Source organism: Ictidomys tridecemlineatus, chromosome 3 (genome assembly GCF_052094955.1).
Source record: "Ictidomys tridecemlineatus isolate mIctTri1 chromosome 3, mIctTri1.hap1, whole genome shotgun sequence".
NCBI lineage: Eukaryota > Metazoa > Chordata > Mammalia > Rodentia > Sciuridae > Ictidomys > Ictidomys tridecemlineatus.
In genome coordinates this window covers 77,726,894-77,743,542 of record NC_135479.1, presented here as the reverse complement: position 1 = coordinate 77,743,542, position 16,649 = coordinate 77,726,894, and the positions used below count along the sequence as shown (strand labels likewise).

The window sequence follows — 16,649 nt, the reverse complement described above, 5'->3', positions numbered from 1 at the left end:
AATCCAGGGCAGGTGAACGCTCAAGGCTAAATTTGCCAGATAAAATACAGGACGTCCCGTTAAATTTGAATTTCAGATAATATTGTAGAAAAGTGTCCCACATAGTATTTGGAATATTCTTATACTAAAAGTTATTAGTAATTTATCTGAGATTCAATTTCACTGGACATCCTGCATCTTTACTTGTCAAATCCTCCAATTCTACTCAGGATAACAGCATCGTAATCCCAGGAAGTTCTAGTAAAAAATACAAAAAAAAAAAAAAAAAAACAGAACGATCAGCGTTGACTCCTCCCCGGCACCAGGTGGGACTGCCAATTCCGGTTTTCGCTGCCCGCATTTGACTCGGAAGTGACGTCATCCCGAAGTCGCGGTCCGGAGCCTTCACAAGGGAAATACCTACTGTGTATGCCAGGTAGTGACGCGAAGAATAAGGGCCAGCTACTGTAGACCTGCCCTCAACTACACTCGGGATTGCCTCGGAAGGTCATGTATGCTCCGGCCGCAAGGACTTACCATTCCACAGCTACGGGCCCAGCTTCCAGCGCTGGCGACCGGAAGTACTCGCGGTTGGGCAGAACGGAGTCCGGAAGTGGGAATGAGGGACGTGTATTTGGTAAGGTTCTGACTCTGCTCGGACCGGATGCCCTGAAAAGGTGCTTACGGGACACACCAAGTCTTCGTCTCTGCCTTGAGTTCTCAATGGATTTCAGTTAAACGTCCCCTTTTTTTACCTTGTAGGATGTAACCAGTCATTAAATATATTCTAAACTCTTGTTAGGAGCCAGGTATGGAGCTGGGCAAATGGACAGAATCGCTACTTTCCCCCAACCCACCCCTTGGAGCCCCGCGCCCCCCCCCCCATGGCTATGATCCCACAACTCGTTGGCGTTTCCCCTGTGTAAAATGACGACTCTGCTTTCAAGGAAATAAGAAAAAAAAAAAAAAACAGTTTATCCTGAGTCAAATATGAATGACCATGGCCTGGGAACAGGGATTCAAATTACATTAAATTGGCATATGCCCCTGTGAAAGAGGTAGTGTGAGCTACTGAGGATGGAGTACAGAGCCTCCCGAGTGGTAGACAGGCACACTAACACTGAGCTTAATCCCTGGGCTTTTTTTTTTTAATTTGTTATATATGACAGCAGAATGCATTATAATTCATATTACACATATAGAACACAATTTTTCCTATCTCTGGTTGTACACAGAGTCACACCATTCTTGTCTTCATGTACTTTATACATGTACATTAAAGCATTTTTGTCTTCATACATACATGTACATGTACAGGGTAGTGATGTCCATATCATTCCACCTTCTTTCCTACCCCCATTCCCCCTCCCTTCCCCTCCCTCCCCTTTGCCCTCTATAGAGTTCATCTAATCCTCCCATGCCCCCCACCCCAACCCCATTATGAATCAGCATTCTTAGCGAAAATTCGGCATTTGGTGGTTTTTTTTAAAATTGGCTAACTTCACTTAGCATTATATTCTCCAATTCCATCCATTTACCTGCAAATGCCATGATTTTATTCTCTTTTAATGCTGAATAATATTCCATTGTGTATAAATACCACATTTTCTTTATCCATTCATCTACTGAAGGGCATCTAGGTTGGTTCCACAGTTTAGTTATTGTGAATTGTGCTGCTATAAACATTACTGTGGCTGTGTCCCTGTAGTATTCTGTTTTTAAGTCCTTTGGGTATAGACAGAGGAGTGGGATAGCTGGGTCAAATGGTGGTTCCATTTCCAGTTTTCCAAGGATTCTCCATATTGCTTTTTATATTGGCTGCACTAATTTGCAGTCCCACCAGCAATGTATGAATGTGCCTTTTTCCCCACATCCTCACCAACACTTTTCGTTTTTGTATTCTTGATAGCTGCCATTCTGACTGGGGTGAGATGAAATCTTAGAGCAGTTTTGATTTGCATTTCTCTAATTGCTTTTTTTTTTTTTTTTTTTGAGGAGGGTTATTTAACCACTTGGCAACACCCCCACCCCTTTGTATTTTTGAGAGAGCATCTCACTAAGTTGCTTAAGTTCTCCCTAATTTGCCCAACTCAGCCTCCAACTTTCTGTCCTCCTGCCCTGCCTCCTGAGTACTTTATGGGTGTGCACCACCACTACCAGCTCAGATTTTATCTTCTAGCATTCTTAGCTTTAAGGTTGGTGGAAGCTAGAAATAATATATTCCAAAAAGTTTATTAGTTACAAGGGTATTAGGTCAGATAGAAAGTTATAGTAAATGGCTAGTAAAGAATTTAAAATAGCCCAAGATAATTTTGACTCTTGATGTACAACATTTCATCTCTCCACAATCACTATGTCCTACTCAGCCAAGATCAAGTAGTCTGAAGGATTTATTTTCTTTTTCTTTTTTTTCCGGTACCAGGGATTGAACTCAGGGGCACTGGGCCACTGAGTGACATCCCCAGCCTATTTTGTATTTTATTTAGAGACAGGGTTTCACAGAGTTGCTCAGCCTCCCAAGCTGCTGGGTTTATAGGCATGCACCATCATACCTGGCTGAAGGATCTTTAATATAGATGCAACTTCTCCAGAAAACTTCAGTTCACACCCCATAACCTCCATGGACCACCAAATACAAGTTTGGCTCAGCAAGAGATTGATGTTCCTTGATCTAATCCTCAAACAAACACACTGTGTGTATCACAAATGACCCTGGATCCTCCTCATTGCCCCTGCTCTTTCTCACCTGCCTTGAGCCTGGCTATCTGACTTCTCCCCACATTTGTTAAGTCAAGTCTTGACCATACTGCAAAAACACAAAAAAGAACACACTTTTTTACTAATGAAGATGAGGGAAGGAGTTGCATAACAAATTGCATGGCATATTTCCTTAAAATATTGAAACCTATTTATCTTTACCTGCTAAGCTTTGGCCATTGCTACATCTCTCCGTAGTATAGTCATGAACTATACACACACACACACTTCCAGCTCTCTCCCTGTTTTTCTTTCCCTTTATAAAAGAGGACATTTTATTCCTTCTCCCAAATGATTCCCCACTCCATCACCAAAATAAGAGAACTTCAGGAGGACCTACTCTTTTCAATGTGAGGGGAGACTGTAAATACTTTAAATTTAATAGTTTTTCATTGTTTACAGTAAGCTGTCTTTATCCATCCATGCATGTATTCATTTCTCCATCATTCAACAGACATTTCCTCAGTGCCTTTATATGAAACAATTGCTGTAGCTACTGGGAAGAGTAAGAAGTAGTTCTGCTTTTCTGATTATATTTCTGCACTGCTATTGAGAGTTTAAATTTGTGTACCTCTCATTAGTTAGTGACAGAAACTCCCTTAAACAGACACCATTTACTGTGCCAGTTCTGTTCTGTCACAGTGTAAGCAGGAGACTGTACCCATTTGTTAATTTCCCATTGCCATCTGAAGCTACTCAAAGATGCACTTTACAACAGCAAGGTTTCTGTGCTCACTGGACTGTGAGCTCCTGCAAGGTAGTGACTTGATCTAATTCATATATGTATTTCTTCTTCCCTGCATTTGACCAGATATGAATAGAGCCTGGAATTTCTGTTTTTATTTTTAAAAATGAATTAACAGGTGAACAGGGGAAGGGTTCAGCTGAAAAGTGGAAAGGATTTCTCAAAAGGAAAAGAGGTAGTGGTGAGTGGAAGTAATGAAGCAACAGAATTTAGGACCAAGAAAACAAGGCTTCTGGTGAGCATGATGACACACAACTATAATCCTAGTGGCTCAGGAAGCTGAGGCAGAAGGATCCCAGGTTCAAAGCTAGCCTCAGCAACTTGTGAGGTTGTAAGCAACCTAGCGAGACCCTGTCTCAAATTTTTAAAAAAATAAATAAAAAGGTCTGGAGATATGGCTCGGTGGTTAAGCACCCTTGGGTTCAATTTCTGCTACCAAAAAAAAGAAGGGAAAAGAAAACAAGGCTTCTCAGAACACTTGCACATAGCTTGATAGTAGGAATAAATATTTGACTACAGATTTTCTAGAGTGCACTTTGGCAATAAGTATCAATATAAAAAATGGGACAGGCAATTTCACTCCATGGAAATAATTGGGCATGTGGACAAAGATGGTATAGGAAAGATTTTTTCTTTGCCTTCTTAGGTTCTGCTACTGGGGCCCTATAGATTAAACTGACCAAAAAAAAAAAAAGTAATAAGAGAAATGGGTTTATTTCATATGCACGTGGAAAGCCTTGTCGAAATGAAATGAAAACTCCATAGGAATGGTAAGACTTGAGATCTTATATATTATTTATAACAAGGAATGATAATTAGTGGAGACTTAACAAAACTAAAAGGGACTTGAGCTTTTAGGATCAGTTAATTGTGGGATACTAAATATATGTGGAACACTGATGGAAGATAAGGATTATTTTACTAAGGTTTGTTTGTACAGATTCATCTCTAAATCCACTGCCTGTCTCCAGTGCTAAGCATGTTCTCTTCCTGCTGTGGGAGGATACCTTTCTCATGGGAAATTTATATACCACTTTTAGGTTAAAAATGGGGAAGGCAGGAGGTCCTTCCAACATCTACTGTTTCCCAAATTCCTTCATCTCAAAATAAGTCTTATGCCAAAGTCACATGTTTTGAATAGTAAAATCTGATCCCCTTCAATGGACATGAAGAGATATCCACTTAAGAGTTTTCATGAATGTAAAGCAATCTAAATAGATACTGATAAGAGAATTTATGTAAAGAATTTATAGTATTTCTAAACAGACATTAAAAATAATAACCAGGGCTAGGGATGTGGCTCAAGCGGTAGGTAGCGAGCTCACCTGGCACGCGCGGGGCACTGGGTTTGATCCTCAGCATCACATAAAAATAAAATAAAGATGTTGTGTCCACCGAGAACTAAAAAATAAATAAATAAATAAATAAATAAATAATAATGACCAACCATGGTGGCACATATGTTGTAATCCTGTCCAGAGGCAAAGACAGGAGGATTGCAAGTTTGAGGCCAGCCTCAGGAACTAAGGGAGGCCCTAATCAACTTAGGGAGACCCTGTCTCAAATTTTTTTAATATTTATTTTTTAGCTTTAGGTGGATACAATATCTTTATTTTATTTTTATGTGGTGCTGAGGATCAAACCCAGTGCCTCACATATGCGAGGCGAGCACTCTACCACTTAAGCCACAACCCCAGCCCCCTTTTTTTTATTTTAAAAAGGGATGAGGATGTGGTTCAGTGATTAAGCAACCCTGGGTTCAATTTCTATTACCAAAAAATTAATTAATTAATTAATTAAATTTAAAAGTAAAAAAGGACTAGGAATGGGTTTAGTGGTAAAATGCCCCTGGGTTAAATCCCCAGTCCCTCCAGCTAATAATAATAATAATAACAACAACAACAACAACATACATGTGTTTGGGGTTTTGTTTTTCTGTATTAGGGGTTGAGTACCCAGGGCCTTAGACATGTTAGGTAACTGCTCTACTGAGCTGCATCCCCAGACTTTTTCTTTTTGTTTGTTTCGAGACAGGATCTCTGGTCTCTGCAAGTGCCAAGGCTAACCTCAAATTTGTAATCCTACTGCCCTCAGTCTCCTGAGTAGCTGGAACTACAAACGTGGTGGTACTTTTTTGAGATGCTATTTTATAAGGGAAGCTGATGGCGCTATTGTGAAAGAGAGCCCCTCAGAAGCCTTCTGAGGGGAAGAGGTCTCAGGTGTTGCCCCCACCACCAGGTGAGGAGAGGCCTGAGGTGATGAGCTGGCAAGGTAGCCTGCCAGAAGAGGGGTAGGAGGAAGAAAAAAGGGCAAGGGTATGGGTAGCTGGGGTACTCAGAGACTTCCCCAGAAAATAAAACAGGACAGAATGGAATATAGGGGAAAGAAGGAAGTTTCAGGAAGCAGATGCCCTAGCCCACCTCTACCAGGAGGCCTGCGCAGTGGTTTCATTAATGAGGTTCTAGGCATAAAGTTAGTTAGAAGAGATCGAAATAAAAACACAGACTCAATTACCTTATTTCTATTGCTAGGTCCCAGACGGCTCCCCTCTGGTTCGCTCCTCTAAACTGCCCAGCAGGGCAGCAGGGATTACTCAGGGCTAGCAGGAGAGAGAGAGTGAGCACGCCAGGGACCAGCCTTTTATTGGGGAACAAGAGATTCAGGGGAGAATTCCATCCAATGAAGGTTGAGGGGGGGCTGTACTCCAAGGTCAGGGTCAGTGATTGGGTCCCCGGGGTCAGTGGTCAGGCACACCCCCACACGGATGGGCTCTCTCATCAGGAAAGGGGCGGGAAAACTTGACTTTGCCAAAGTGCCTCAGGCCCTTAACGGGAGTCGCCCAGTCACGTGTTAGAATGGCTTCCCACACCCACCCTTGGTGGCAACTGACGTGTGCTGGGTCACTCTTCCCAGGCACCTTGGCAATGCTCCTGGCCCAGGACATAGGGGCTTTGCACCTATTGGACCAGTCTGGTTCCTGGGCCCTCTTGCTGTCTGTGGGTGTGTGCTCCCAGCAGTTCTACATTGCATGGGAGAGAATTAAGTTCTTTGCCTCTAAGGGATCCTGACCAGAAACAGAGGGACCTCTGGGTCCTAGAAAAAGGAAAATCCATGATGTCTGCCCAAAACCCAGGGAGTTGTTTATAAAGTATTGTCTTCCATCAGCCATTCTTTCCGGAAGATCATCTACCCAGCCCTTTTAAGCCACTCCTAGAATCTTCTGGAGGAGGCTCAAGAAGGATACATCTGAAGAGATTTATACCCTTATCTGGAGTAGTAAGTGTTGTTTTGTTTGGGTTCATTTGTTTGGGTTTTTTTTATTTTTTTTATTGTTGGTCATTCAAAACATTACACAGTTCTTAATACATCATATTTCACAGTTTGATTCAAGCGGGTTATGAACTCCCAACTTTACCCCCTATACAGATTGCTGTATCACATCAGTTACCCTTCCATTGATTGACATATTGCCTTTCTAGTGTCTGATGTATTCTGCTGTCAGTCCTATTCTCTACTGTTCCCCCTCCCCTCCCCTCCCCTCCCCTTTTCTCTCTCTACCCCTTCTACTGTAAATCATTTCTTCCATTTGTATTATCTTGTCTTACGGGTTCATTTGTTTTTGGTTTTTGCTGAGGATTGAACCCAGGCATGCTCTACTGAGCTATATGTCCCCAGCACTTTTATTTATTTATTTATTTTTGGTACTATGGATTGAACCTGGGGTACTTAACCACTGAGTCACATCCCCATTCCTTTTTACTTTTTATTTTGAGACAGGGTCTCACTTAAGTTGCTTAGGCCTTCACTAAATTGCTGGGGCTGGTCTTGAACTTGCCATCCTCCTGCATCAGCCTCCCAAGCCACTGGGATTACAGGTGTGCCCCACCCAGCCAGCTTTGTTTTTTCATGATGAGGCTAGCCAAATTTCTGAGGCTGGCCTCAAATTTGCCATCGTCCTGCCTGTTAGGATGGCTTTGGGCCTGAGACCAAGCAACTCCATTTTAAAAACTCCATTTGGAAACCAGTTTCACTAGGCATACTCACAGAGCCCTCCAGTATGGCCTCAAACAAGTTGCTTCCCCTCCCCCTAATAAACAGACTGAAGCCCCTGGCAGGCTGTCCTCGTCTGATAAGAGGGAAAATTGAGAAGATCAGGGTGGAGACCACCAGAGCAGATGTTTCTGACCCCAGGGTAAATGATGTCACTGAGAAATTCAGTGGTAGCTGATAAGGATTAAAGGGGGGTCAAACCCCCCCCCAAAATTAGTATAAATGATAAAGCAAATGAACAGGGATTTGGCCAGCTGAAACAAAGATGCACTCAAGCTGGAGAGCCTGATGAGGACCTGACATCCCATCACTTGTCATCCTTTCCTGAGCCTCTGCATGATCCTCACTGCTCTCAAACTCTACTGCCTTGTCTAGACTTTGGTGAGAGCTGCAACTCCTCCCTACAACCCCCTCCTCAACCGGGTGTCCACTCCACACCAGGAAAAGCCTGCCTTGATTCCGGACCTGATCACAGTGGTCTAAGTGAGTGTGTATCTGCTGGACTTAAAGCCTAAGGCTTAAGACTTTTGAATTTAGCATGCAGAGGGAATGTCTGTCTTTAGCTTATCATGATTAAGTGTGTTTTCAGTGCTTAGAATTAATCTAGAATTGTGTGCTGTGAATTAATTAATCTTGAATTGTTTGCTATGAATTGATTATGTCTATGGCAGTGCCTAACATTAAGGATTGTCCTTTTCTTGATTAAGAACCTATAGAGTGAAACTGTATTAGGTAATTTGAGTGAATAAAGCATTGAAAGGGGCAGGAGCACGTGGACATTCTTTATTTCTCCTCTCGACTGCATATATCATAATTTTGCCCCCTGGCGATACTGCCTCTGCATCCCCCGTGGCCGGGATTACAGGCAAGTGCCACTGCACTCAGCTAAAGTAGTTCTTTGGGGTCTTCTGTTTGAGGGCTTCCTCCTATCTCTTCAGGCTCATTTCCTATGTATACTCATATGTCTTTATTTCCAAGCGACTTTAACCAACAAGTCCTCACAGAGTTCCTTGAGGAAAAATTTTAAATAGTTTTCAATTTTTGTTTTCTTTTATGTTGAGGTGTGCTTTTTAAAAATCATCATGGAATTGGAGAAAACTAACATTATCTGGCCTAATGTGAAAGACTCCAATTAAAATCCTGTCTCTGAGCCAAGAGCGGTGGCACACACCTGAAATCCTAGTGATTTGGACTGTAAGTTCAAGATCTTCCTTAGCAATTTAGCAAGTCCCAAAGCAACTAAGTGTAACCCTGTCTCAAAATAGAAACAGAAGGGCTGAGGATGTGGCTCAGTAGTAATACATTCTGAATTCAATCCCCAATACCCAAAAAACAAAAATTCTGTCTCTGTGTTATAGGCCCAAAGTATGAAGCACTAGAAATTTTGGGTTGTATGTTTTGTGATACTAGACATTGAACCCAGATGCATTGTACCACTATAGCCCAACCCTTTTTAATTTGAGACAGGGTCTTGCTGAGCCCTCAAATTTTCAATGCTTCTCCTTCAGCCTCCTGAGTTGCTAGGATTACAGGTATGCACCCCTACACCTGGCTACCACTGGAAATTTTAAACAAGTGGTCATGAGGGACATCAAGCAATGAAAAAGGCGGAGGGTTGGAGGTTTGTAGAACACAATCTCTTTCAGTGTAAAGAGTTTCTATAGCATCTCTACTGACAACTTTTATTTATTATGGTTTATTTTGAGACACGATCTCATTAAGTCCTTAGGGCCTTGATAAATTGCTGAGGTTTGTCTCAAGCTTTTGATCCTCCTGTCTCAGCCTCCCATGTTTCTGGGATTACAGGCATGAGCCACTATGCCCATATCCTCAGCCCTTTTCATTTTTTTATTTTGAGACAGTCCAGACTGGCTGGAACTTGTGATCCAACATATCAGCTATGTATAGCTGTGACTAAACTATCCAGCAAGAACAACTTAGAGGAAGGAAAGTTTATTTTGACTCATGGTTCCAGAGGTTTAATCCATGGTCAACCAAGTCCATTGCTCTAGACTCAAAACATCATGGTAGAAGACCTTGGTAGAGAAGAACGCTCCAGTCATGGCAGACAGGAAGTGGCTGCAGGATTGAACCAGGGCGCTTAACCAGACTCAGATTCCCCAGTCCTTTTTGCTTTTTATTTTGAGACAGAGTCTCCTTAATTGCTTAGAGCCTCACCAAGTTATGAAGTTGACCTCAAATTTGTAATCCTCCTACCTCGGTCTCCTGAGTCTCTCACATTACAGGCATGCACCACAGTGCCTGGCTAGGGTTTGTTGATCAATAGGAAAGGGGTGAGAGAGGGGATTATGGTCAAGATTTCTAAGGCTGGGCAAATGGCAGTTTCATGAATAAATGGTATATGACCCTGGTGCAGTGGCTGTCACCTGTAATCCCAGCTACTCGGGAGAATGAATGAAGCACTGGAAATTTTTGGTTGTTTGTTTTGTGATATTGGAGACTGAACCCGGATGCATTGAACCACTATACCCCAACCCAGAGGACTGCAAGTTCAAGGCTGGTCTCAGGAATTTAGGGAAATCCTATCTCAAAAAATAAAAAGGGAAGCTGGGTGCAGTGGCACTCATCTGTAATCCTGATGAATCCAACCTAATTCTATCCTAGGATTGGGAGCCATCTCGTCACAAAGTTATGAAAAGTTCATTTCTGTTTTACTACAATTTCTGTTTGGCCTGACCATACTCTGAGGGCTAATCTTGTTTGGAATTCTTGCTCATGCTCAAAACTCACCTATGCCTAGTTCTCCTTAACCAGATAACAACCCTCCCTGAAACCTTAGCAGTACCTCATAAATTCTGATGTTGGAATCTCAATTTACTCCCTACCTTGAAATGTTAAGCCATGTAGATTATTAGCCTGCTATCTGCCTTTGTATTCTTGCCAGAACCCTGTTAGCTATAAGTTCCCAAGACACCCCCCTTTGTAACTGTTGTGCTCGAATTCGGGACCTCCAAAGGATCACCAGACACCAAATCAATATAAGCAGCAAAGAGGCGTTTATTGCAAGCTAGCTCAGTCCTCCAAGCACACAGCAACTGGTGATGAGAGGCCCCAAGCCCAGGGTTTGCAGCAGTTTTATACACTCTTTGGGGAAGGCAGGGACTTCAAGTACATCATAGCATCTCTTAGCAAACCATCACCCAAGGCAGGAAAAGCATAAAACAACTCTAAAACATGATTAGCACATTCACTGGCAGGAACAAGTTGGGTAGGGGTGATTGGTTAGTACAAGAGGGGGATTCATTTGAACTGATTGGTTTAAGCCACGAGGGGTGTACGTGCTGAACTACATGGTTTTCCAACATGTTATCAATCACCATAAATTACTGGGAGGGTCATCTGGCATCCAGGTATTTTCTCTGTCTCATGCTGATTGGTGGTCGCTAGGGGGTTGCTATGGGTCCTCACCTACCCTGACTGAGTCAGGGACACCTGGCTCCGCAGATCTCTCCAGTTATTTGTAGATAAACAACTCAGCAGGGTGGGTATGTGCCTAGGAGTGCTCTGTGGGTCTTTCCAAGAACAAGGGTCATGCCCCCTTCCCTGGACAGGCCTTGCTCTGAGGTAAAGGCTGGTTTCTCATAACATTTTGTGCTATAAAATCTTTTTCCTGGAGAGCTGGGGGGTTGGCCTCGGGCTATGCATTTTGGGTGAGGCAGCCACTGGCCAGTTCTCTCTTGTGTACACAATATAAGCTTGCTTTAATTTGGCTTAAAATTGGAGTCGGTGGTCTTTTCTTTGTGCCGTGGTTCAAAAATCTCTGTGGCTCAGGAGGCTGAGTCAAAGCCAGCCTCAGCAAAAGCTTGGTGCTAAGCAACTCAGTGAGATCTCCAAGTAAAATACAAAATAGGGCTGGGCATGTGGCTCTGTGGTTGAGGGTACCTGAATTCCATCCTCAGTACCCATCAAAAAAAAAAAGCGTAAAAAAATAAAAAGGGCTTGGAATGTATGTAGCTCAGTGGTAGAATGCCTCTGGGTTCTATCCCCAGTATTGCAAAAATAATAAATAAATAAGCCCCATATGTTTTCTTCCTCTTTAGATTAAGTGTGGTCCCAAGCCAGCAGCATTAGCATCATGTGGAAACTTGATGGATATGCAAACTGTGAGGCCCCACCCTAGACCTAATGAATCAGAAATTTTGGTATGGAAATTAAAAAGCTCTCCAGGTGATTCTAAAGCACTTCAAATTTGAGAACCACTGCTTTGGATTCTGCTCTGGAGATTACCCAACACATTATTTTCTTTTTCTTTTTTCTTTTTGCAGTACTGGCTAAGGAACTCGGGGTTTCCTGAAGGCACTCCACCACTAAGCCACTGATCTACACCCCCAACCCTCTACCACCAAGTTCCCTCGTCCAGACTTACTTACTTACTTTATTTATTTATTTATTTATTTATTTATTTATTTATTTTGCAGATGACACTCAGACCACAGCGATCAAATCTGGAACCCACAGAGTCTTCTCCTGGTGTGAAGTTGAAGGCTGGTTGAGAAGACTGTCATAAAGGGACATCACCATTCTCACCAGAGTCAAGAGGCTACTGTAGAGTTTGAGAGTGGTGAGGATGATGCAGAGGATTAGGCAGATGATGAGAAGAGTTGGGATGCCAGTCCAGGTCCTCATCAGGCTCTCTGGCATGTGTGCATCAGTATCAGCTAGCTCAAATGTCTATTCATTTGCTCCATTATTTATACTAAATTTTGGGGCTTCTGCACACCTTTGTGTCCCTATCAGCTGTTACCAGGTTTCTTAGTGACATCTTACATCTTAGAGTCAGGACATGTAGTCTGGTGATTTCTGTCCTGATATTACCCTTCTAACTCTTATCAGGGTTAAATATTTATTTTTTAGTTGTAGTTAAACACAATGCCTTTATTTTATTTATATGTGGGGCTAAGGATCAACCCCAGGGCCTTGCACATGCCAGGCAAGCTCTGTACTGCTGAGCCACAACCCCAGCCCCATCTACCTTCCTATTCTTAAAGGGCCATTCAGTGACTTTTAGGTTTGGGCAGCTATAGGGTCTTTTAAAAAAAAAAAACTTAAAACACACATTTACATGAACTGTTTTACAGCTTGCCCTGTTTTGTTTTGTTTTAGTCATATATGAAGACATAGGGTCTTTTTTGCACTTCTTAGCTCTGCAAAAGCAGCCCCAGAAAATGATAAGAGTATGGTTACTGTTACCACAAAACAATCTGCCTCTTATGGACCCACTTTCGTGGTGGAAAATGAGCCACTGGCCAAAGGAGGAGTCTAGGTTTATATTGGTTATACTGAGAGGTGACTTAATTAGTGAGTGTGTCAGCTTGGTCACTCAGGAATTTGGGGTCTGTTTTACTAATTATTGAGTGTGTCAGTTAGAGCACTCAGGAATTGGGAGTTTTTTATTTTTACTGGGCAAGGTGGAGGGTCAGGGGTCTGTGACCAGCATCTGGAAAGGATTTATTCTGGGAGCAATCAATGCTTAAGTCTCTTCGAATTCTAGTTTTGATGTCCTTCTCCCCAGGACTTGCTTTGTCACCAGGAAAGAATGTACTGGGAAAGGATCCATGCTTTCAATGTATGACTTTCTTTTTCACTCCCTTTTTTCCAGGCCCCAATATTTGGGGGTTTTCATTTTTCCATATCCAACAGTTACTTTACAACATTATTTTACTATAATTTTCATGTCATGAAATATTATTTAACGTTTTTTGACTATTTAAAAATTTTTAACTTGTGAGACAAAAAAAAAAAAGGCACTAGGGCTGGGGTTGTGGCTCAGAGGAAGAGCACTCACCTAGCATGTGTGAGGCCCTGGGTTTAATCCTCAGAACCATATAAAAACAAAATAAAGGTATTGTGTCAACCTACAACTAAAAAATAAATGTTTAAAAGAAAAAAAAAAGGCATTAGGCTGGAGTTGGCCTTTGGGCAGCCCACCCTTAGTTGAGAAACACAACCAAACTGGAGCCAGTCTAGGACAAAGTGGCAGGGGAAGCACTATCTAGTACCCATTATAGATTTATGTAGGCCATCTGAGAGCTGTTATTGATATTATGTTTCCTATTTGTGTATTAAAATAAACAGCAATTAGTAGTGGTAAAAAAAAATTAAGTTTATATTTCAAAGTTCTGGAGGCTGGGAAATCCAGGATTAATGCACCAGCAGGATCGAAGTCTCATGATAGCCTTCTCTTGGCTTCCAAGGTGGCAACTTGTCTCATCTTCCAGAGAGGACAAACTGTGACCTCACATGGTAGAAGGTGGAAGGACAAAACTGGGCATGGTGGTGCATACCTATGAAAGGGTAAAGTTTTTAAGCTGCAAAGTCTGAGTTAAAATGTAAAAGACTGGGCATTGTAAAGTTTCTAAGCTGCAAGGCCTGAGTTAAAAAGTGAAGGACCAGGTATTGTTAAGTTCCTCTGCTACACCCAGAACCTGAAATTCCTGAGGCAGTTAAGACAACGCCCTACTGGCCATTTAGTTGATTAATAGCCTAGGGCCCTGTGCAGCTTGTCACATAAGCATACAGGGCCCGAACCAATCAGTTTGAATGTGTACACCCCCACCCCCACCCCCCCACCCACCCCCTTAGCAGTGACCAATCACCCCCGCCCAACCTGTTCCCACCAATGAATGTACTAATCAAGTTTAAGAATTGTTGTTTGATTTTCCCACGCCTCATGATGATTTGTCCTGATGTATACAAAGCCTCCATCCTCCCCAAAAAGTGTACTTAAGCACTGCTCGACCCCTCCCCGGGGCTCTGGGCTGCTCTCCCTTCTTGAGTGAGCCTGGAGCCTCAGTGCACTGAATTGGATCCTCAATAAATCCCCTTCTGCAATTGCATGAGTCAGTCTCTTGGTGGTCTTTTCTGGACCCTTACACCTATAATCCCAGTGTTGTAGGGACAGATGAGGCAAGGCTCCAAAATAGCAGGGAACAGTTTTATTTGGCTTCAGCCAGGTTCAGAGGGTACAGCTTTCACTGTAATCAATTAATCCCCTGAACCCTGAGTTCAGGTAGTTTCAGAAATTTATACCTAGCATGTAAGGGGAGGGGCTCAGAAGTTCACTTTAAAGGAGCTTTTTCTTTCACTGTTCTGGGCAAGTTAAACTTTAGGGACAACACCTGAGAAGGGGAGAGCTTCTTCTCCCCTTTCTTTTCTCCCCCTGCCAGCCATTACCATGGAGCTCAATTGTTAACTTATCTTAGAAATGTAGACCTCTCTGTGAAGCTCCAGCTCAAGGCCAGAGACCTTGTTAAAGGATCTGTCTTTTTTTAAAATCACATTTTGCATTTGCAAACACACTTCCACAAACTATTATACTGGATAAATGTTAGTGAAAATCTAATAAAGGGGCATTCAGCACCTGGAGTGCTAATTTCTTCAAGGCCAGTGGCTGAGTAAAATAGAGCAACAGGATAATAGGAAGTTTACCTACATTGGAACTTTTTGTAGAGACTCTTTTGCTGAGAGTCCTAAAATTAATTATGGCGAAGATTTCTGGAGAAGCTTAGTTAAGATTTTCTGTGGAGGAAGTGGTGCCACTATACCAGTGAGTCAGGAAGCTGAGGCAGGAAGATTGCAAGTTTGAGGCCAACCTCAGCAACTTAGCAAAGCTGAAACTTAATGAGATCCTGTCTCAAAATAAAAAATTAGAAGAGCTGGGGTGTGGCTTGGTAGTTATGTTAGGGGACTAGATGAGAATGGTGGGAACACAAGGTTAAAAGAATAATTCTATAAAATGTACCCAATATACTAACCCTATGTGCTTTCTTTTCCAAGAAGCAATTTATCTGCAACTGTCCGGCCTAAAAGAATATGTCACATTCCTCAGCAAACTACCTGTTATCTGCAAGGAAATTCAGGCAGGAAATAACATTGATAAGAGGAACAGGAGTTACTTTGAAAGGAGAGACTTTTGTGACCCTTTTCACACACGGGATCCCAGAAGATAAGGATAATTCCTCCTAACCATAAAACCTATAAAAATGATTAAGAATCCACTTAGAACTGCTCAGCATAAACCAAGGTGACATAGAGTTGTTATGGCAGTGGGGACTTGAAACCTGATGTCATCTTGCTGTCAGTCAAAAGTCAAGAGGTTGGGCTGGCATTGTGGCTCAGTGGTAGAGCACTAGCCTAGCACTTAGCACCACATAAAAATAAATAAATAAAATAAAGGTATTGTGTCCATCTACAACTAAAAACAATGTTTTTTTTTTTTAAAAAAAAAAAAAGTCAAGACCTGGATCTCAGCATACTCTCTGGAAACTTCCCTGGAATCCCCAATGTAGCTGGAGTGCAGGAGAGGCATATTGTCCCTCTTCTCTCTGAAAAGACCCACTCTTTCCCTGAGAGTGTCCTCTTTCCTTTTTCCTATCCCTACAATAAACTCATTCCTGTTATTCTGAGAGGTATCTTTTACATCTTTCTGACTTGATCCCAAGAATCAGGGTTTGAAGAAGGAGTCTTCATATTGCCTCAGTTTCCCCAGAAGCCCTCAGCTTTGTGACAGTTAAGCACGTTTGGATTCAATCCCTAGTACCAAGAGAAAAAAAAAAAAGTAGAAGGGTAAAAGGTACCAAACACTGTTTGAATCATTTTTTTAAATAAAGTGTCTTTTTTTTTTTCAGTTGAATGTGGACACAATATCTTTTATTTGTTTATTTATTTTTTTATGTGGTGTTGAGGATCGAACCCAGGGCCCCACGCATGTGAGGCAAGTGCTCCACCACTGAGCCACAATCCCAGCCATAAGGTGTCTTTTTTGTTTTTGTTTTCGTACCAGGTATTGTAAGGGTCCGGTGAAACGTCGGAGGAAGAGACCACAAGAGACCAGCTTCATGCAATGAGCAGGAGGGAGTTTATTGAACAGGATCTTAATTCAGCACGCTGAGGCCCAAGGCTCACTTAGGAAGGGAGAGCGGCCCAGAGCCCAGAGCAGAGGTCAAGCAGAGCTTAAGTACACTTTTTTGGGGGGGAGGGAGAGGGGGCTTTGCGTACATCAGAACAAATCATCATGAGGCCCGAGAAAATTGAACAACAACTCTGAGACATGATTAGCACATTCATTGGCGGGAACAGGTCAGGCAGGGGTGATTGG

The 16,649-nt window shown here is 42.4% G+C and overlaps 1 long non-coding RNA gene across 1 annotated transcript; it reads left to right on the top strand.

Annotated features, from left to right (window-relative positions):
* The first annotated feature begins 290 nt into the window (after positions 1-290).
* LOC106144945 (uncharacterized) lies at positions 291-14,388 on the top strand. The gene is made up of 2 exons (XR_001229804.3): positions 291-616; positions 11,971-14,388. It is a non-coding gene; the product is annotated as an uncharacterized LOC106144945 (long non-coding RNA).
* The last annotated feature ends 2,261 nt before the right edge of the window (positions 14,389-16,649 follow it).